The sequence below is a fragment of the Podarcis gaigeae genome (genome assembly GCF_964106915.1).
Source record: "Podarcis gaigeae genome assembly, chromosome: Z".
Lineage (NCBI taxonomy): Eukaryota > Metazoa > Chordata > Lepidosauria > Squamata > Lacertidae > Podarcis > Podarcis gaigeae.
Genome location: NC_139691.1, coordinates 18,598,710 through 18,620,437, shown reverse-complemented (window position 1 = coordinate 18,620,437; position 21,728 = coordinate 18,598,710). Strand labels below are relative to the sequence as shown.

General features: G+C 47.1%; 1 long non-coding RNA gene across 1 annotated transcript in view; it reads left to right on the top strand.

Annotated features, from left to right (window-relative positions):
- Window positions 1–21,728, top strand: part of LOC310836848 — a 33,155-nt gene continuing 11,427 nt past the window's right edge. Inside the window, exons 1-2 of the long non-coding RNA XR_014560264.1 lie at window positions 1–1,405; window positions 13,971–14,215. This is a non-coding gene — a long non-coding RNA (uncharacterized lncRNA). The remainder of the gene's footprint in view (window positions 1,406–13,970; window positions 14,216–21,728) is intronic.

Genomic DNA, 21,728 nt, shown 5'->3' with positions numbered 1-21,728 from the left:
ATCTATCATCTATCTATCATCTATCTATCATCTATCTATCTATCTATCTATCTATCTATCTATCTATCTATCTATCTTAGAAGGATGGGTATCTGTGAGGGGGTGGGACTATGACTATCATGAAGGGACCTGCAGTTCTGAATCTGCCCCTTCACTACTGTGGCTTGGCCTCCAGCCCCAAGAAACCCCCTCACTAGGGGATGCGAAAGGAGGGAGGGCAGTACATTTGCTTTGTCCTCCTGATGGCAGAAAACATTCCTGCCTTTGCACACCAGAAACTCAGCTGTGGCTGAGGAATACCAGGGGGGACGCGGAGGGTCCCAGATTGCTCCAGGATGCCCATAATAGGCCAGGAGGATGAAGACATCTGGGACAGGCCAGGGAGCAAGGCTGGGACTCATCTCTCTCCGATTAATGTGGGAGGCTGTTCAAACGCTTTCCTCCAAATCTCTGTTTACCCTCCTCTGCTGTGTAAACAGTTCTGCGGGGGTGATTGTGGAGGCTTTGAGGTGGGAGCAGCACACAGGGGCCGCTTGAGCAAATAAATAAGGCATGAATGAGGAAGTATAGGAGGCCAACGACAAGAGGTCAGAGGGCTATCAAGGAACAGGAGGGAGCGGCCATCAATCCTTGGGACCAGAGGAGCAAACAGATGTAAGACTCAGTCAGTTTCAGTTCCCTCCCTTCTTCCGAACTCAAATCCAGTTCTTCACATTTCCTCAGCAGTTTTTTTATTAATTTATTATCATGATTATCGTGGTGTATTCGTTAGAGTGCTGGACTAGGACCTGGGAGAATCTGCTTCAAATTTCCACTCAGCCATGAAACTCACTGAGGGGCATACATGATTCTCCCAACCCCCCACCCTATTTAAACCCTACAACACCCTGCGAGGTGGGTTAGGCAGAGAAGCAGTCACTGGCCCCCAATGAGCTTCATGGTTGCGTGCGGATCTGAACCCTGGTCCCTCCCAGGTGCTAGTCTGAGACTCTAACCACCACGCCACATTGGCTTGCTCTTCCCTATTTTTGTTCTGGAACTTAATCATGGCTGGTTCTCCTTTCTATCTGTGGAAATGCCACCCTTTCAAGGCCTCTCCCTGATTTCAAAGAGATGCATCAGCCAGTCACTAGCCCCAGTCTCTTCCGGGAGAGGGGGCTGGCTGGAGCCATCAAGATCTGCTCCGAACAATCGTTTCCTTTCCCAGGCACCTTTGGGGTGGAGTGCGGGGGGGGGGGAGAGAATGCAGCAGGGCTTTCGAGATACAAATGGAGCAGCTGAATCAACACCTCCCTCCTCAGAGGGGTCTGCCCCTCCGAAGATAGCTGGATCCGGCCTGGAGAAAGAGGAAGTGTGAGCAGCAGGATGAAATTTATAGGGGGGTGGCCTAGGAGACTGACTTAAGGTGCTTTTAAAAAGGGCTGTCCTCTGTTGGAAGCACAAGGTGTGGGTGGGAGGGAATTCAATTCAGATTGCATCTAAAGGCAAATTGACCAAACTCTTGGAATTTTGACCAAATTGACCAAACTCTTGGAATATAGGGACGCGAGTGGCGCTGTGGGTTAAACCACAGAGCCCAGGACTTGCCGATCAGAAGGTCGGCGGTTCGAATCCCCGCGACAGGGTGAGCTCCCGTTGCTCGGCCCCTGCTCCTGCCAACCTAGCAGTTTGAAAACACGTCAAGTGCAAGTAGATAAATAGGTACTGCTCTGGCGGGAAGGTAAATGGCGTTTCCGTGCACTGCTCTGGTTCGCCAGAAGCGGCTTAGTCATGCTGGCCACATGACCCGGAAGCTGTACACCGGCTCCCTCGGCCAATAAAGCAAGATGAGCGCCACAACCCCAGAGTCTGCCACGACTGGACCTAATGGTCTGGGGTCCCTTTACCTTGGAATTTTGCTGTGCGATTCTTCAGCCAAGTTATGTGTGCAAAAATGCATACAAAGTGTGCATAAAATATGCATATATTGGTAAATAGCAACATATGAAGATGCACTAAGTATGGGGAAATGGCTCTGCAGAAATGTGTATTGTTGTTTAGTCGTCTTAGTCGTGTTATATTATGAACATAAAGAGAGCCTGGCTGCTGGATCAGACCAGTGGCCCATCTGTTTCAGCATCCTCTTCTCACAGTGGCCACCCAATGCCCCACAGACATGAAGCAGCCGCCTTGGGTGGCAGAATCCTGTAGGTCAGCATCCCCATCTGCCCTTGCCAGGGTCACACAGGTGATGGTAGCAGTGGAGGCTTACTGTGAGATAGCATGGAACTCTTGTAAGATATTGAAGCTCCACAGGTTCTTGTGGAAGTTCTACAAGATTTACAAGATCTCACGGGTAACCCCAGTGAGGCTTGGGATGGGCATGTGTGTGTGATGTGGCATCTTCCCGTTTTGCCTCAGGTGGCAAAACGGGATGGTCGGGCCCTGTTCAGAAGAAAGCCCACAAGGAGGGCCCACTAGTTGTTGCTTTTTCCGTCATCTGGTAGACTGCTGCTGGGTGTCGCTGTTCTCTCATATAGACCTCTCAATGGGGAGCCAAAGCTGGATCAGGCCAATGGCCCATCTAGTCCACCGTTTTGTTCTCAGAGTAGCCAACCAGCAGCTTCCAGCAACTGGAATTCAGAAACATTACCTTGGCTAGTAGCCATGGAAAGCCACATGAATTTGCCCAATTCCATGAATTTGCCCAATTCTATTTGAAAGCCTTCTAGGTCGGTGGCCACCACTGCCTCCTGTAGGAAGGAGTTCCACAGTTTAACGATGCACTATATATGAACAAGTCCTTTCTTCTATCTCTCCTGAACCTTCCAACATTCATTGGACTTCCGCAGAGTCCCAGTGTTACGAGACAGAAGGCGATAGCTTTTCTCTGTCCACTTTCTCCACTCCCTGCATTAATCCACTCCTAGCATGTCAGATCAGATCCCTGGGCTGGAGCTCAGCCACCCCACATGACAGAGGGCCAGAGTTTCTTTGCATCTCCCTGCCTGGCTGGCGTTTGCAGCCTTCCTGGCTCCCACACCTCCCTTTCCTGCCCCGCTTTCCTCCCCGCTTCTCCAGAGAGCTTCGCCCCCACCTTAAAAGGGCTTCCTCTGAGGGCTGCTCCTGATACGGCCCACTGACTGGAGGCCTCTCCGCATGAACTTCCTCCGTCTGCTCCATTCCTGAGAAATCCCAGACAGTCTCTTGCAGCAAAGGCCCCCAAAGGACTGTGGGGAAAAACGCCTCCTCCTCCTTCTGCAGGGCTCGCGTGGAAAAAGCTTCTGCTGCAGTTGTCCTGGCAAAAAGAAGAGGGAAATGTGGTGTGGGGGCACACGCACCCTGTGGAATTTGCGTTTGGGGGAAGATCCAAATCCCACACAACACCTCCTCCTCCTCCTTCAGGTGTGTGTGTTTGGGGGGAGTGGAACAGGAATAAGTCTAGGGGTAATGCTGCTGCTACTACTACTATGTCCCACTAATAATAATTTATTTCATAATATGTAAACACTGCTGGATTGTAAAAAGAAACACAAGCCTCAAAGCATTTTACAAAAAAAGGTTAAAACAATTAAATGATCAATAAGAAAATTACCAATAAGAAGACTTCCAAAAAGTTAAAATAACATTAAATGTTAAAATGCGCACCAGCTTTTGAAGCACCTGAATTGCGCAAAAGGAGGATGTTTTTAGCAGGTGCTGGAAAGGGTATAGCAAAGGTGCCTCCTGCCTGTTGTCAATAGGTAGGGAGTTCCAAAGTGTGAACGCTACCACACTAAAATACAGTCATACCTCGGGTTGAAGTAGCTGCGGGTTGAGCGTTTTCGGGTTGTGTTCCACGGTGACCTGGAAGTAACAGAACACGTTACTTCCAGGTTTCGCCACTTGCACATGCGCAGACGCTCAAAATGACATCATGCACATGCGCGGAAGTGGTGAATTGCGACCTGTGCACACGCAGACGGGGTTGCGTTCACTTCAGGATGTGAACAGGGCTCCAGAACAGATCCCGTTCACATCCAGAGGTACTACTACTACTACTAAGAATAATAATAATTTATACTCCGCCCATCTCTTGGGCGGCTCCCAAAAGAATATTAAAAATACAATAAAAGATGCATAATGGATATTGTATGTCACCTGTAACAGTGCCAGTTCCACCAACGGAAGTGTATATGATTGGCATATAGGAGGTAAGTAATCTTGTAGGTATAATAATGATGATGGGGAGAAATTCAATTCAGTTGATGTTTAAAGGCAAACTTAGTTAATCTGCACTGCCCAAAACTAATTCTCCAAATTTTGCAATGCAGTTCACCAGCTCAGTACTGTGTACAAAAATGCATACATTAGGGGAAACTGTCTGTGAAAAACGAATAATGAAAATGATATACAGGAATACACTAAATATGGAGAAATAGTTTCCAAAAATATGTATGTTCATAAAAAATGGCATACAAAAACGTGTTCATTAGGAGAAATTTGGACTAAAATGCTAATGAATTCTCTTGAAGATTTAAAATAATAAAAATAACAATAATTATAGCAAATTATTATTTGCTGCAGAAATGTAGAGGACTGAAATTCAGATTGCAAAAAGAGAAATGGAGGTGGCCTTCACACAGCAATTCATCCTGTTTTAATTTCAGCATTAATTTCATTTGCAAATAACCTGGAAATGAGTGCTAAACTTGCGCTGTATTCTAGTATATTTTTAGAAGTGGTTTTTAAGTCACATGAAAGCTGGAGAAGAAGTGTAAGAAGAGCCCTGAAGCTGGATCAGGCCAAAGGGGACCATCTAGCCCAGCATTCTACTCACAGTGGCCACCCAGATGATCCATAGGGAAATCTGCAAGCAGGGCCCAGTACAAGAGCACTCTCTCCTCCTGTGGATTCTAGGAACTGGTATTATTATTATTATTATTATTATTATTATTATTATTATTATACCCCTGGGTTTCCCTGGCCACTCTGGGTGGCTTCCAGTGCTTTCAGAAGCATTGTAGCCATCAATCATGGAGGCAGAGCCTAGCCATTGTGGCTAATAGCCAACTGATAGTCTTATTCTCCGTGAATTTGTCCAATTCTCTTTTAAAGTCATCCAAGTTGGCGGCTATCAGTGTTGGAGGAAAGTGGAATGCTTCCCTCTCAGTGGCGAAAGCTGTGGAGTAGGCGGAGTGCTGCCTCTTACACTTCCACCACCTGAGGTAGTGTCTGAAATATAGCCAGTACTTGTTTGCAAGCCTCTCTGTATAAGTTAACTCCACCCCTAAAAGCTGAGCCTTTTTTTGTTCTCTCCAGACAATATGTGTTTTCTCTCTCTCTTTCATCTCCACTCATCCTGCAAATAGTTCCTGCCTAAATAAAGCCTTTGAACCACAGAAACTGTAAGTGATCTTTTCAATCTAGTCCACCCTAGCTGCAAGGTCTGTTAAAAATCACTGCTTCCTGTGAGAGTCAGTGCCACAGGTGAAGTTAAGTGTGAAGGACTTTCTTAAGTATGCCTAAAGATGATTCAAGGAAGGGACAAGGGATGTTGCCGGGTGATACATGCTCTGTGACTCTGGTGTGCTGCCTTAAGACATACCAGAGAGCCATTGACAGGAAGGATCCTATAGCTGTGCTCCAAGCCAGAGACAGTTGGAGGAAGGCAGTCTCTTGGTACCCATCCACATCTCACTAAGGATGCAGCATGGCAGCTGAGCAGCTTACATTGATTTTCCATTACACACACACACACACACACACACACACGTACGGGTCTACATTGGCGAGGGTTGCTGTTGTGCTCAGATCCTGCTTGAAGACTTCCCATATTGGGCATCTGGTTGACCACTGTGAGAAGAAAATGCTGAACTAGATGGACCAGTAGGGTTCTTAATGTCTTATAGGGATGCGGGTGGCACTGTGGTCTAAACCACTGAGCCTCTTGGGCTTGCCAATCAGAAGGTCGGCACTTCGAATCCCCACGACAGGGTGAGCTTAGCTTCTGTTGCTCTGTCCCAGCTTCTGCGAACCTAGCAGTTCCAGTGCAAGTAGATAAATAGGTACCGCTGTGGCAGGAAGGTAAACAGCATTTCCATGTGCTCTGGCTTCCATCACGGTGTTCCATTGCACCAGAAGTGGCTTAGTCATACTGGTCACATGACCCGGAAAGCTGTCTGTGGCCTGAAGTGAGGTGAGCGCTGCACCCCATAGTCACCTTTGACTGGACTTAACCATCCTTGGGACATTTACCTTTACATTTTTTACCTTTAATGTTTTATGTGCTTAATGTTTAGCTTAAATTTGATTCTGTAGCTTTAACCTAGCTGTTTCTTATTGCTGGCTAGTTCCTCTGTGGAAGCACCAAAATGCATCTTCAAGCTTTCCCTCTAGATCACTGAGGACTAGCAACTTGAGGGTACAAATTCATAAAGGGCTCTGCCAGGGTCTTCTGTGTCCTCTGCCTTCTTCATGTGGGTCTGCTCTGGTGAGGCATTCTTGTGGCAACTCTTGTTTGATTTGGGAGCATCTGGGCACTGATCTGGAGTGGGGCCTGTTTTTAGCATATCCATCAATGCTTTTCTTTTCTTTTTGTCTCTTGAGAGGAAGGAGGCCACTGGCGATGCATTTACCAGTATGCAACTGCTCTGTCCCAGCTGTTCCCAACTGTTTCTGGTGGATGTGAGAGTAGAGGCAAAAAGGCTTCCTGGTCCCCTTGTGGAAAAAGCCTAGCATTTCCTCACCAACTTTCCTTCCACAGATTGAAGAGCAAAAGTCTCTTGAAAAGTCAGATTAGCTTTCCTCTTCTGTATCTCACTGGTACATTTTAAGGAATATTGGAAGCTGCCTTCTACAGAGTCAGACTTGTTGGGCTACCCAGCTCAGTATTGTCCACACAGGCTGGCAGCAGTGATTCTCCAGGCAAGGAGTCTTACCCCACTCCTATCTGGAGATCCTACTGGGGACTGAAACCAGTACCTTTTGCCCGTAAGGCGAATGCTCTGCCAATGGGCTACAGTCCTTTCTCTAAAAATAAATAAGATCCTAGTCCTCATGGCCCTGAATGAGTTGGAACCTGGGCCTTCAGCATGCAAAGCAGAGGTCCTGCCACTGAGCCACCTCCTGGCCTACCCTACCTCATAGGGTTGTTGTGAGCGTAAAAGGGGGCAGAAAGAACTAGGTGTGCTATCTTCCAGCTCCTTGGAGAAAAGGAGGGTTATACAGCCATACCTCATGTTATGTTTGCTTCGTGATACGGTTTTTCAGGTTGCGTCCTGCGGCAACCTGGCAGTACCGGAAAGGGTTACTTCCGGGTTTCGCCGTTTGCACTTGCGCAGATGCGCAAAATGACGTCACGCACATGCGCAGAAGTGGCGAATTGCAACCCGCAGTTGCATTCTTTTCATGTTGTGAACGGGCCTTTGGAACAGATCCCGTTCGCAACCAGAGGTACCACTGTAAATACAATAATATGAGGTGAACACGTGCCCAATGTATTTTGTATGTTGACATATGTACATAATTTTGGAGCAGTGCCAGCAGACATGAAGTGCTGTTGACTTGCTGCAAGACAGAAGCTGCCTTGGTGGTTTGTGCTGGGATTCCGGTGCAGGCAGGTGGGGCCCAATCTGTCCATGTGCGCCTAACCCTGCTTGGCTCAAGGAAACCATTCCCATGGCCTTCAGTCCCAAGGGAGCCACAGGGAAAGGCAACAACGGATGGTTGGACCGCCAGCAAGGCCTTCTGTCTAGGAGGATTGACAGCTTTGGCGGAGCGGGGGAGGTATCTGTATTCACACATTGGATGAATCAGAGGAGCTTTAGGGGTTGGGAGGCAGGGGGAGGTCTTAGCTGCTTGCAGCAGGGCTCTCCTCCACGCTCCCCCCCCCCAAAAAATGGGCCTTGTCATGTAAATCCATTGCTCTCCATCCTTTGACTCCAAACAAATTAAAGCAATAAAGATAATAGCTGTATATTTCCTCTGCTGGTTCCAGTCCTGCCTGGAAAAAGGCTCCTTCTGAAGGTGTTATGAGGAACTCACTCCCACAGGAGGCAGTGAGGTCCAGGAACTTGGATGCCTTAAAAAAAAAAAATCATGGAGGAGAGGCCTGTCAAAGGCTACTAGCCACACAATGGTTGGAGTCAGCAATGCTTTTGAATATCAGCTGCTGGAGACTGCAGGAGGGAGAGAGTTGCTGTTGCACTCAGGTCTTGTTAGCTGGCTTCCCATTGAGGCATCTGGTTGGCCCCTGTCAGAACAGGTTGTTGGACTAGGTGGGCCATTGGCCTGATCAGACAAGACTCTTCAGGTGTTCTTAACCCCATTATGGTAAGAGCCTGCTGGATCTGAGACCTGCTCTCTCGGACTCAGAGCATTGATAATGGGATCTCCAAGTTTGCATTGATACCCACAGTCCTGAACAACATGGGCTCAGGTATACCTTAAGGAACTCCTGCTGTGTGAAATACAATTCCAGCAGAAACACAGCAGGCAGCCTTGCTTTTGACTATATCTATATATCTATATAGGACGTGGGTGGCGCTGTGGGTAAAACCTCAGCGCCTAGGACTTGCTGATCGTATGGTTGGCGGTTCGAATCTCCGCGGTGGGGTGAGCTCCTGCCGTTCGGTCCCAGCTCCTGCCCACCTAGCAGTTCGAAAGCACCCTTAAGTGCAAGTAGATAAATAGGTACCGCTTTATAGCGGGAAGGTAAACGGCGTTTCTGTGCGCTGTGCTGGTGCTGGCTCGCCAGAGCAGCTTCGTCACACTGGCCATGTGACCCAGAAGTGTCTTCGGACAGCGCTGGCTCCCGGCCTCTTAAGCGAGTTGAGCACGCAACCCCAGAGTCGGCCACGACTGGCCCGTACGGGCAGGGTACCTTTACCTTTATATATATAACTATCAAAGTATTTTACAAAAAGGATAAAACAATAAAATTACCACCAAGAAAAATTAACAATCATTAAGACTTTTGGAAAAGTTAAAATCACGATAAAGGGTTAAAAACTGGCATCCACTTTCTAAACATCTGGGGATGACGACAAAAGATAATGTTTTTTAAATGTAAAGGGACCCCTGACCATTAGGTCCAGTCGTGGCGCTCAACTCGCTTTATTGGCTGAGGGAGCCGGCGTACAGCTTCCGGGTCATGCTGGCCAGCATGACTAAGCCGCTTCTGGCAAACCAGAGCAGTGCACGGAAACGCCATTTACCTTCCCACTGGAGCGATACCTATTTATCTACTTGCACTTTGACGTGCTTTCGAACTGCTAGGTTGGCAGGAGCAGGGACCGAGCAACAGGAACTCGACCCGTCACGGGGATTCGAACCGCCGACCTTCTGATCGGCAAGTCCTAGGCTCTGGTTTAAGCCACAGTGCCACCCGCGTCCAAAAACAGCATAGCAAAGGTTCCTGCCTGATGTCAATAGGTAGGGAGTTCCAAAGTCTAGGCACTGCCACACCAAAAGATTGCGGAGCTTGCAGGATTCCCAAGCAGAGTGGGACCAGCACTGGGTATGAGCCACTGCTCTTTGTCTCGCTTGAGTCATCTTCTAGCACAAAATGGCTCTCTGGTGGCTCGCTAACTGTGCTCTGGATTGGTGAGCCCTGATTATTATTAAGGTGGGTGGGTGGGTGGTGGTGAGTCAGGCTTTGTCTTTTAAGAGTTTCCTCTGAAGGTGCACGGCAGTTTCAATTCCTAGAACAAAATTTCATTTCTGATTGATCAGGTTGTGAAAGGCCAGATGGGCACCTGGAAATATGCATGCCAGCTGCACCACCCTCAACAAAGGGGGCGACTACTGGATACCCTCTGCAGTTCTGATCCTTCTTGGGCTTGTGTGTGTGTGTGTGTGTGTGTGTGTGTGTGTGTGTGAGAGAGAGAGAGAGAGAGAGAGAGAGAGAAGCAGATGGGAGTCTTACTTTCAGCTCTCTATTTTGGGGCCACTTTGGAGGTAGAGGAACAGGAAATGCACATTTTCAGTAAAGTTTCCTCTCTCCCCACCTCTCACCTGTGTCTCCTTCCACCAACCTTTGACAAAGTAACTACTTTGCATGCAAAAGAACAGTTTTTTATTTCTTTGTTCTTCTTAAACAAAAAATTATATACCGCTCAACTGTACTCAACATCTCTAAGCAGTTTTCAAAGTAATAATAATAATAAATAAATAATAAAAATAATAATAACCAGTTTAGCAAATGAAAAGCTTTTAAAGACAATTCAGGTTAATAGCTTAAAAATAAAAGATCAAAACTAAAGATCAAAACTAAAAATAAAAGATCAAAAATTAAAGCTCAGTTTAACCAACTGAGTGCGGTGCTGATAATGCCAAGGTTGCAGGTTCAATCCCTGTATGGCACAGCTGCATGTTCCTGCATTTCAGGGGGTTGGACTAGAGGCCCCTTAGGGTCCCTTCCAACTCTACAGTTCTATGATTCTATGAACATCAGTGGGTCTAGAGTGCTGCTGTTGTGGCACTTGGGTCCTGCTTGTGGGCTTCTGCCAGTGGGGGCATCTGGCTGGCCACTGTGGTTAGAGGATGCTGGACTAGATGGGCCCCCTTTGGCCTGATCCAGTAGGCTAACCTAACTTTCTTTTGACTGGACAAACTCATGAAAGATGAGACTATCAATGCTGCTGCAAGCTATGAAGGCTAGGCTTTGCTTCTAAGTTGGAGGCAGCAATGCCTCCAAATACCAGTTGCTGGAAACTACAGGAGGGGAGAGTTGCTCTTGCACTTAGGTCCTGCTTCTGGGCTTCCCTATGGATGCTGAACAAGATGGGCTCCCTTTGCCCTGATGCAGCAGGGCTCTTATGTGTACTCCAGAAAGAGGACAGCAAAGGCACCTGCCTGATGTCAGAGGGCAGGCGTTCTGAAATATACTTGGAGTCAAGTGTGGATTTCATGCTCTTTATTCAGCTCATAGTAGTGAGGAATGCAAGTTCCCCCAAAGTTTCTGCTTTATATACATTATTTACACAATGGCCCCCACGTGATTGGCTAATTCCAGGATTCTCCTGTAGGCCAATCAGGTTGCAGATTCACTTCCACCTGGAGCTGGATTGGGTGGCTCCTGTGGACCAATCAGACTGCTGCATTCTGGCTCCTATTGTTCTAGGACCAATTAGACTGCGGCATTCTGGCTCCTATTGTTCTAGGACCAATCAGACTGCTGCATTTTGGCTCCTATTGTTCTAGGACCAATCAGACTGCTGCATTTTGGATCCTATTCAACTCAGTACATAACAAGTTCCAAAGTGTAGATTCTAACATAGTCCTTACAGCTGTGGAACATGTATTGTGTGGTACCTATTAAGAATGCCTGTTCCATGAGAGCCAATTCCTGCATGCACGGTGAGCACGCACACACATACACACACAAACAACCCCCGCTGTCCAAAATCATGGAGACCATCTTGCACACACAGACACACACCACACACAGTTCGCTTTTTTAGCCCGGCCTTGACCCTTCACCTCCACCCAATTTTTATCCTCAGTTTTGCTACCTCTAGGAGAGAGAGAGAGAATGCAGAAGACACACCTCCCCTCTCATGAGGCAACACCCTTTTCTGCAAAACAATTATTCTTTAATAGCGCCCCATCACGTGCCTGTTTAAAGGGCCTGGAAATGAGAGCGTCAGGCCAGGGGTGTGTTGGCAAACTCGTTGGCACGTACCTCTGATTTTTTGCCCTTTAAAAAATTGCTCATTTGGATTATTAGCATCATCCACCTCCCAGCCCTCAGGCGGGCGGGTGGGTTGGCAGGCAGGCAGGCAGGCAGGCAGGCAGGCAGGCAGGCGCCCTGTTCACAGCCCTGTGCTCCCTTCTCTATTCTCTGATCAGATGAGATCATTCAGGGGAACCCTGAACTCTCAGGCCTGAACCTGTTTCAGGGGAGGAGGTAGAGGAACCTGCTCATGCACCTAATTGGTTCTTTTCAAAGGATGCCGGCTGGTGATTGGCCAGGTCTGTGCCACAACAGCTGGATTTGAAAAACAACATTTGCACATTGCCTACAAGAGGTTGATAGCAAGGACCTGGTGGTTCTCCCAAGCTGAGGAAGGCAAGTGAATGAGTTGAAGAGTCAGGGGGAATGAGACCACTTTTTCCTGATCAACACAAGTGCAATCAGCCCACAAAAATAGATCTTTTCCACAGCAGCAGTGAAACAAGCCCTTGGGAACCATATAGCAGTCATTTTGAAAGGACAGGGTCAGCGGCATAGGAACTTTCGGAAGAACCTAAGGAGATTCCGGCTGCTGGAATCTGGGGCCCCAAAGGGGGCTCCTCTAGTCCAACATCTTGTCCTCACAGTGGCCAAACAGATGCCTATTATGGGAATCCCACAAGCAGGACCTAAGTGCAACAGCACCACTCCAGTTCCCCATCTGGTATTTAAGGGTAGACTGCCCCAGGCATAGATGCTCTGCTATCCCATTAGGCCTCCATGTGGAGAGTCCTGCTGGATTGGAACCAAAGACCAACTAGTCCAGCATCCTGTCCTCACAAGAGTCTTCTTCAAGAGGCACAAACATACAGAGAGAATGTTGTGGAAGCCCTTTGTCTTGGTCTGCTCCTGAGCAAGCCCCCTCCCCTTTTCATAGCTGCCCCCAACACTCAAGCTTTCACCCATTTTGGACCCTTCAGGCAGAACCCATCTGCTGCCTTGCTGACAAGAAAGCAAGCAATATTTTGACTTTGTCAACTTCTTGTGATAAAAAAGGGGAAGGAGCTGCAAAGCTCTTGTTCTGTTCTGGAGGTTGCAGGAGGAGCAGCTTTGAAAACCCATCTTGTTTTGCTTGCAAAATTTTTATGTATGGTTAGGGGGAAAACATCTTGCAAAAGGGCAGACTGGCAAGCCTTTTATCCAGTGCTAACCTGTTAGGCTTGAACAGGCCTATTGCCAGTAAATTCCCCAGCTAAGTCAGCCTTGCCTCTAGCTTAGCCAGGTGAGGTTGGGGGGCTTAGCCAGGTGAGGTTGACGAGGGAGGTATTCAGACCCTAGACCCACCTATTCCAAACTCCCTTAAAGCTGGCGGATCTGGGGTTCAGATGGTGGTGTCAGGTTCATTGGGTTTCCACGGCTGAGGCAGCATCTGAACCTGGAAGTTCCGGGTTGACAGCTTTTGCCACACTATGCCATGCTCAAATTCTGCTTTAAGGAAGTTGCCAAGGCTGACAAACCCCTAGTTCCACTTGTGCAATCATAAGAGGGCAGAAGAACACCCACACCCTTCACCTCAAACTATTGAACCTTGAGAGCACAAGAGGGTGAACAAAGAATATTAAAATCTAAGCTTGTCTAACAGGAGTGAGCTTTTTCAGTCCTGGGGCCACATTCCCTTGCAGGAAAGCTTCCAGGGGCCAGAATCAAAGTGGGTGGGGCAGCCTACGTAGTTCATGCACTTGTCCCTTCAAGACGGGACTAATGCACTGCACTGACCGTGGGACTTCCCTTGTGTTTGAAGCTGCAGTTAGTGCAGAATGCTGCAGCACGATTGCTGACAGGAGTGAGGCCTGGGCAACATAGAATGCCTGTGCTCAGCGATCTGTACTGGTTGCCCATTTGCTAACAGGTCAAGTTCAATGTGTTACTACTAGCATATAAAGCACTTAACAACTTGGGACCAGTTTACCTACATGATCACGTTACCCCACATGAGCCAGTCCACCACTTCAATAGGTGGAGTTGGCACTTCTAGAGGTGCCACATAACACCCATGCCACATTTGTAAGAACTTGGATTGTTTCGTGTGTGCTTTGGAACTTCCTGCCTACTGATATCAGGCAGCTGTCTTCACTGTACTCTTCAGTGCCTGCTAAGAACATTTGTGTTTATACAAGCCCACCTAGACATGCAGAATGTTGATTTGATTTTACAGTAATCTTATTGTTTTATTCTGTTAACTTTGAGGTTGTTTTGTGTGTGTGTGTGTTTACATTTATGTAATTAATTAATTCATTAATTATATTATGTGGCCTTTATGTTTTTCTGTCCTCAGCTCAGGGAAGCAAGCAAAAGGCACGATCCCTGTTATTTTCCAGCCTGGCAAAAGCCCTGAAACAAGATGTGGAACATGTCGGGTGAAATGGGTACCATGGAGAAAAGGGCTGTGGTCTGGGGAGACTTCTGAGGGCCAGGAAAAATGCCCTAGAGGACCACATTTTTCCCAACCAGCTGGAGGCTCCCCCATCTCTGCTGCACTCTGAAGAGAATTTTTAAAGAGAGCTTAAGATGGTTTGAAAGGTAACAACAACAATAACTTGAGTTGTATATTTTTTAGAATCCACCTTATTATTGAGATTGTAAGTTGTTTTCAACTGTTTTAATGTTGCGTTTCAATGTTGTCACTTGCCCAGGAACTTCAGGGTAAAGAACGGGTAATTATTAATAACCATAATTTATTTAGCTTATTTGTTTATTACATTTATATCCCACCTTTCCTCAAGGAGTGCATAGTGGTGTACATAGGCCACCCCCATTTTAACCCTCACAACAGCCCTGTGAGGTAGGTCAGGCTGAGAGGCATTGATTGGCCCAAGGCCACCCGGTGAGCTTCAAGGCTGAGTGGGGATTTTGAACAGATCTATCTCAGGTCCTGGTCTAATCACTTCACCACACTTGTTCTGTATAACCCTTATAATCATAATAAAAAAGAGGGATTTGTGTGTGCACACCCCACACTTTTCACCCCTCTGCCAAAACAGGTCAGGCAGGTTGTTTACAACCTATCTGACCAGAAAGGGGACCTCAAGTTGCGTTGCAAGAGGCACGTGTGTGTTTTCAGAATGGAAAGCAGAGAAGCCTCTCTCAAACCACGTTCAGCATTTGTGAGGCACCTTTAAATCTGGACCAGCTGGTTTATTGTGGCAAGAGGACTCACTGGCAACAACAACAGCCACACCCACAGCTGGTTGTCTTCCTTTGTCAGGCACACGCAGCTGACAATCCGCTTGCGCTCCACTCGTGTCCCAGCCTTGGGTTCGATGGGTGCGTGGGCCGGGTTTGCAAGCTCGGCCCACGGGTCAAAGCACATTGATTTTTCCGCAGCAAGGACGTGCTCATGCAATCTCACATGACTTTGCTTGTGTGTGCGTGCGTGCATGTGTGTGGAGCCAGGCACTCAAGGGCTTAAGTTACTTAATCGAAAGGTGTGCCTGCTTCTCTCTTTTTTTAACCTAAGGCTAAGTCAATCATTTATTAAAGAGCCGTTGAGTTTGTACTTTGTGATGTGTCCAAATGAGTTCAGATGTCTTTATTTATGTCTCATTCCTGCATCTTTCTGGCACTGGGGGCAGAAAGGGGGGCTCCTACCCACCCACCACTGATCTCAGTTCTTTCCCACACCTCTCCCACCTATGAATCATTTGGAGAGACACTCCCTTCCTGATTCCTGATCCAAGCAGCTTTCGGGGACAACGGGAAGGGGATTGCTCCTAAATCTGCTTCCTCTTGCTTCCTGATTTCAGATCTTTTTGACCTGTTGGCTGTGTAATTCCTTGACTGAAAAGCAGGAGACATCCCTGTGCACACACACCTCCAAACACACACACACACACACACACACACACACAAACACACACACACACATATATATATATGCACACACAAATTTGCTTCTTTTACCAATATGTTTTTAAGAGCAAAATGGAAATTGCTGAATACACAATAGGGAACATTTCCTAAAAAGACACACATGTTGGATTGGCCCATTTAGTCCAGCATCCTGTCCTCATCCTGACCAAACAGATGATAAGCCCACAAGCAGGGTCTGAGGGCAGCAGCAACTCTCCCCTCTTGTGATTTCCAGCAACTGATTCAGAGCTGTTCTTCTATGCACGAAGGTTACACTATGACAGTAGATCTCCATATGGAGAGCCCTGCCACATTGGACCAAAGATCCATCTACTGCAGCATCCTGTTCTTACAATGGTCAACCAGATAACCCAAAGGGAAGACCGAAAGCAGGACCTAAGCACAACACCAACTCTTCCTGCTTGAGAACATTAGAAGTGTTGGGCAAATAACTGAGGAACACCAGTTGATCCTGAAATCCCACATTTGTGGGTAACCACAACAGAAAAACAGTTTTTGGTCCTGGGTGAAGCCTCCAGAAGGGCTCCATTGAGGCTCCCAGCCTCTCTCTGTGTGTGAGAGTATGCAAATGCACGTTGGGTGTGTGTATGCCAAACTGGGACTTTGACCCGGGTGGCATAAAACCTAGTTTCGCCCCTGCTTAAAATGCTGCTTCCCTGCATCTACCCCTGTTAGACCACAACCTTAAGTAATTTTAAATGCTTTACTTACAGTAAGCACAGGTCCCACTCATGCATAGTTCAATGCTACAGCAGAAATAACACAAGATAATTATTATTGCATTTGCTGCTTCTGAATGTGGAGGCAGAGCATAGTCATTGTGATCAGTAGCAATTGATAGCCTCCTCTTCTATGAATTTGTTCAATCTGATAACAGTGATCCTGAAACCAAATGAGGTAGCAGGGAGGAAGACTTGAAATGCTACTGGGTGCCTCTGAGGTGCATGAGACCTTGCAGACAGCCCTGTCTCTTGCCTTGTTTCAAAGCCATTCCTACTATCTTGATGAGTACCTACTGTTGTCTAGATGTGTGAGTGAATGCCCAGCTTTTTGCCAGCTGGCTGCTAAAAGTAAGTGATGCAGTCTCCTAGCCAAGTCCCACACAGGCACATCTCTTGTGTGTCTGGGTCTCTCCCATTCCAGCAAGGCTGGTTGTGAATTCTTGTGTGTGTGTGTGTGTGTGTGTGTGTGTGCATTTTTGGCAGTGCTGTTGCCTCCTTCCCAAATGCCCTATGGTACTTCTGCAAGATGATGTGCCCCAGTGCAAAAGGCAACCATCGAAAAGAAAGCACACACGACAATGTGACAAACGTTTGCAACCTCTGCCCGACATGTTCCTCTTTCCGTAGACACTGGGGAAGGCTCAGTGATGAAGATAAACAGCAGAGAATCGTGACCTTGAGCAATACTGGGCCACGAAAACCAAAGGGTCATCTCCACAGGATATTCTTCGGGGAGCAGAATCGCACTATGTTTGTCTGCAGAACAGGAAGCTACGTCATATTTGCAACGGTACATCCAGCTAAGTATGGCCTGCACTGCACTTCACCTGGCAGTGAATCTCCAACCCTATCTAGAGAGGCCACTGGGGATTGAACCTAGAACCTTTTCTCCATGCATGCAAAGCAGGAGCTCGGCCTCTGAACTATGGCCCTTCCCCATAAAAAAATTGTAAGATTCTAGACCTTATAGTTCCAAATAAAGTGATGTGGATTGATTGCAGCTGCATACCTGTGATGGTCAGAAAAGGATGCTCATATTTCCCCCTGACATTTCAATTCCATACTGCCCTTGTTGCTAGGAATCATAAGTGGAGAGAGTGACTCTTGCACTCAGGTCCTGCTTGCAAATTTCCCATTGGCCACTATGAGAACAGTATGCTGGATTAGATGGGCTCCTTTGGCTTAATCCAGCAGTCAGGCTCTTCTTATGTTCTTACGTGCAAAGGCCATCCCACAGCACCACCATGACTGACTGTCTTTGCAACGTGCAGGAGGCAAAGAGTTAAAGACCTTTTAAGCAAAGGGGCGAGGCAGATAGCCCACTTCCCCCTGAAGACACTTCTGGTTAATTACCACCTCTGATGTAAGAGCAGCAAATTATTTGAGAAAATGTTCTTGGGCTGTGCAACTTTCCTTGGTTGTTTAAAAAATGATCCTTAACTTTTCTCTTTTTTTGCAACAAAACACACACAAAACACACATACCCCTCCCATTCCTTCCAACGCTCCAAAGATGCCCCCAAGCCATAAATCTCCATGCAGAAATTCTTGGCCTCCATTCATTTTGTTTTGAATCCTGTGGGAACCTGGCAGCATCCTCTGGCAGGTGAACCATTCCCTGTCATTTACCCAGGTGTGAGAATTTCACATCTCTGGGCAAGAAAAACCAAAGGGGTCTTTGGAGACTGAGCCCCAGTAAAACTGGGGGTGGGGGACATTGGTTCTGTCTCATTTTATTGTTTGTTTATTTCATTGCATCTATATCACAAGGTAGTGCACATAGTTTTCTCTCCTCATTTAATCTCCGTCTAATTCCCCAATTGTGGAAAGCCCACAAGCAGGACCTAAGTACAAGAGCACAACCTCCTTGTGGTTTCCAGCAACAGGTATTCAGAAGCATTGCTGCCTCCAACTGTGGAGGCAGAGCCTAGCCATCATGGCTAGTAGTCATCCATCTCCTTCATAAATTGGTCTATTCCTCTTTTAAAGCCACATAGGTTGGTAGCCATCACTGCCCTATTTAGGAGGGAGTTCCATTGTTTAATTCTGCACTATGTGAAGAAGTCTGTTCTTCTCTCTGTCCTGAGTCTTCCAACATTCAGCATCATTGGATGACCACCAGTTCCAGTGTTATGAGACAGGGAGAAAAACTTCCCTCTTGCCACTCTATCCACGCCATCTATAATTTTACAAACTTTTAGCATGCCACTTATTCTCTAAATAGAAAAATTGCAAACGCTGCAATCTTTCCTACGTGGGGAGATGCTTCATCCCCTAGATCATTTTGGCAGCAGTTTTTCTGAACTTTTTCCAACTCTACAATACCCATTTTAAGGTGAGGCGACCAGAACTGTATTCCAAATTATGGATGTCCCATAGATTTATATAAAGGCACTATGATATTAGCAACTTTATTTTCAATTCCATGGACTTGTGGAACTTTTTTAACTTTTCTGAAACAAGGTGTGTGTGGCCATGCGTCTTTTAGGGAGCTGGACACAGTACCAGTTCCTGGGGGTGCCTCCTTCCAGGCACCTCCCGCAGGGGCCAACCTCACAGCCCCAATACCTCCATCCACAGCCACCTTTGCTGCTTCTTCAGCCTCAGGCTCCTCTGCTGGCTGTGTCAACAGCCGAGAGAAAAAGTAGGACTTGTTCCCCGGGCCCTGCGGTGGGCGTGGCATAGGGATGTGGAGTGCGCCTGGCAGCAGAGCCTTGCACAGCCAGTTTGGAGGCTTGCTGCACAGTGCCACAATCCTTTTCTTTCCCGCAGCCGCTCAGCCTCGTGGATTCACCAGAGACCTGGCCCCTGGCCAGGTGCTGCTCCTGCAGGTTGACCTGTTTCTGGGGTGCCTGTTGGAGAGAAAGAGAGAGAGAGAGAGAGAGAGAGAGAGGCTGGATGCTGCGGTTGTTTGTGGCTAAGGAAGGGACAGGTGTGGCCTTCTTCCTTCAGAAGGCAGGCAACGAGACCCTGTCAGTGCAGTCGTACCTTGGATCTCGAATGCCTTGGCTCCCGAACAAAAGCGGCTCCCGAACAATTGAAAGCCAATAATAATAATCATAATAATTTATTATTTATACCCTGCCCATCTGGCTGGGTTTCCCCAGCCACTCTGGGCGGCTTCCAACAAAATATTAAAATACAATAGTCTATCACACATTAAAAGCCTCCCTAAACAGGGCTGCCTTCAGATGTCTCCTAAAAGTTTGGTAGTTGTTTTTCTCTTTGACATCTGGTGGGAGGGCATTCCACAGGGCGGGTGCCACTACCGAGAAGGCCCTCTGCCTGGTTCCCTGTAACTTGGCTTCTTGCAGCAAGGAAACCGCCAGAAGGCCCTCAGCACTGGACCTCAGTGTCTGGGCAGAACGATGGGGGTGGAGATGCTCCTTCAGGTATACTGAAGGCTTTAAACGTCAGCACCAACACGTCAGGTATACTTTAGGGCTTTAAACGTCAGCACCAACACTTTGAATTTTCCAATTTTCAAACCTTTTTCAGAAGATGAATGTCTGGCGCGGTTTCCGCAGCTTCCGATTGGCTGCAGGAGCTTCCTGCAGCCAATCAGGAGCTGCGCTTTGGTTTCTGAATATTTTGGAAGTCAAATCGACTTCCAAAACGGATTCTGTTCAACTTTCAAGGTACGACTGTATATGACCAGGGAAGACACATCGGCAAAGGGTTAAATTTCTTCTTTAAAAAGAAATTGCAATTAATATAGAATTTACCATGAACTTTCATAAGAAATAAAATCAGCAATAAGCCAGAACAGGTTAAAACCTACACTAGCAGTCTACATTTCTGGACCGGCTTGTCTAAACAAAAAAATTGTGTATAAGGTCCCAGGCCCAGTACCCAAATTCTTCTCCAGGTAGGGTCAGAAGTGTCTCCTATCTGAAACCCTAGAGAGCTGCTGTTGGTTGGTGTAGAGCAGTGTTTCCCAAACTTGGGTCTCCAGCTGCATTTGGACTACAGTTCCCATCATCATCCCTGACCACTGGTCTTGCTAGCTGGGGATGGTGGGAGTTGTAGTCCAAAAACAGCTGGAGACCCAAGTTTGGGAAACACTGGTGTAGATAATAATGAGCCAAGTGGACCTAGCAGTTTGACTCAGTATAAGGCAGCTTCCTACATTTCTATTTATTCAGAATGATGAGGACTAGACAATGTATGTTAAAGGGAAACAACCATAGACCAGTGGTGGAGCTCCTGCATTGTATGCAGATGGTCCCATGTTCAATCCTCAGGGGCATCTGCAGGTAGGACTGGGAAGACTCCCTATTTCTGCCACAGAACTACAATTCCCAGAGTTCCCTGCAGAGGGATTGATTATTAAACCACCCTAGGAATCATAGGTATGTAAGGGGAAATACGTGTTTGTGTGTGTCAGGGACCTCTTAACAACTATCACTCCCAGGATCCTTTGAGCAAAGAACGGTTTAAAATAGTTTTGTTGTTGTTTAGTCGTTTAGTCGTGTCTGACTCTTCGTGACCCCCTGGACCAGAGCACGCCAGGCACTTCTGTCTTCCACTGCCTCCCACAGTTTAGTCAAACTCATGCTGGTAGCTTTGAGAACACTGTCCAACCATCTTGTCCTCTGTCGTCCCCTTATCCTTGTGCCCTCCATCTTTCCCAACATCAGGGTCTTTTCCAGGGAGTCTTCTCTTCTCATGAGGTGGCCAAAGTATTGGTGGCCAAAGTATTTAAAGTGGTATCATAGGGCTTTAAATGCTTCAGCTAACTCTTAAGTTTGTTTTTATGTGGGAGATGTTTTCAGGACAGTCTCTTATGCATTTATGAAGTTGTTTGTTTCAGTATTCCTTTCTCTTGCTATAGTTTGTGCTCTGCTTTCTGTTGCATCTTGGCAAGTTACCTGCTAAATTTATTTGAATAATAATAATAATAGCAACCTGAAAACAATTTTTAAAGAGAAAGGGATGCTTTGTGAAGAGCCAAGAAACCAAGCCTTACGAGGAACAGTTGAGGGAGGTGGAAACATTTAGCCTGGAGAAGAGAAGAGAGGAGATATGATAGCCATCTTCAAATATCTGAAGGGCTGTCACATGGAAGATGGAAAAAGCTTGTTTTTGTTGCTCGGGAGGGTAGGACCTGAACCAGTGGCTTCAAGTTACGAGAAAGGAGTTTCTAACTAAACATTAGGAAGTACTTCCTGAGGGCAAGAGACATTCAACAGTGGAACGGACTCCCTCAGAAGGTGGCGGGCTCTCCTTCATCAGAGGTTTTTAAAGAGAGGTTGGGTGACCATCCCTTCTAGGTACTTTAGCTGCAATCCCTGCATTGTAGGGGGTTGGACTACATGACCCTTGGGGTCCCTTCCAAGCCTATCATTTTTCCTACCACTATGATTCTACCAGAAACTTTCTGGCAATGGCTTTCCACCCTTAAGCCATGCTCATTCATTGCTTTCTGAAGAAAACAGGACC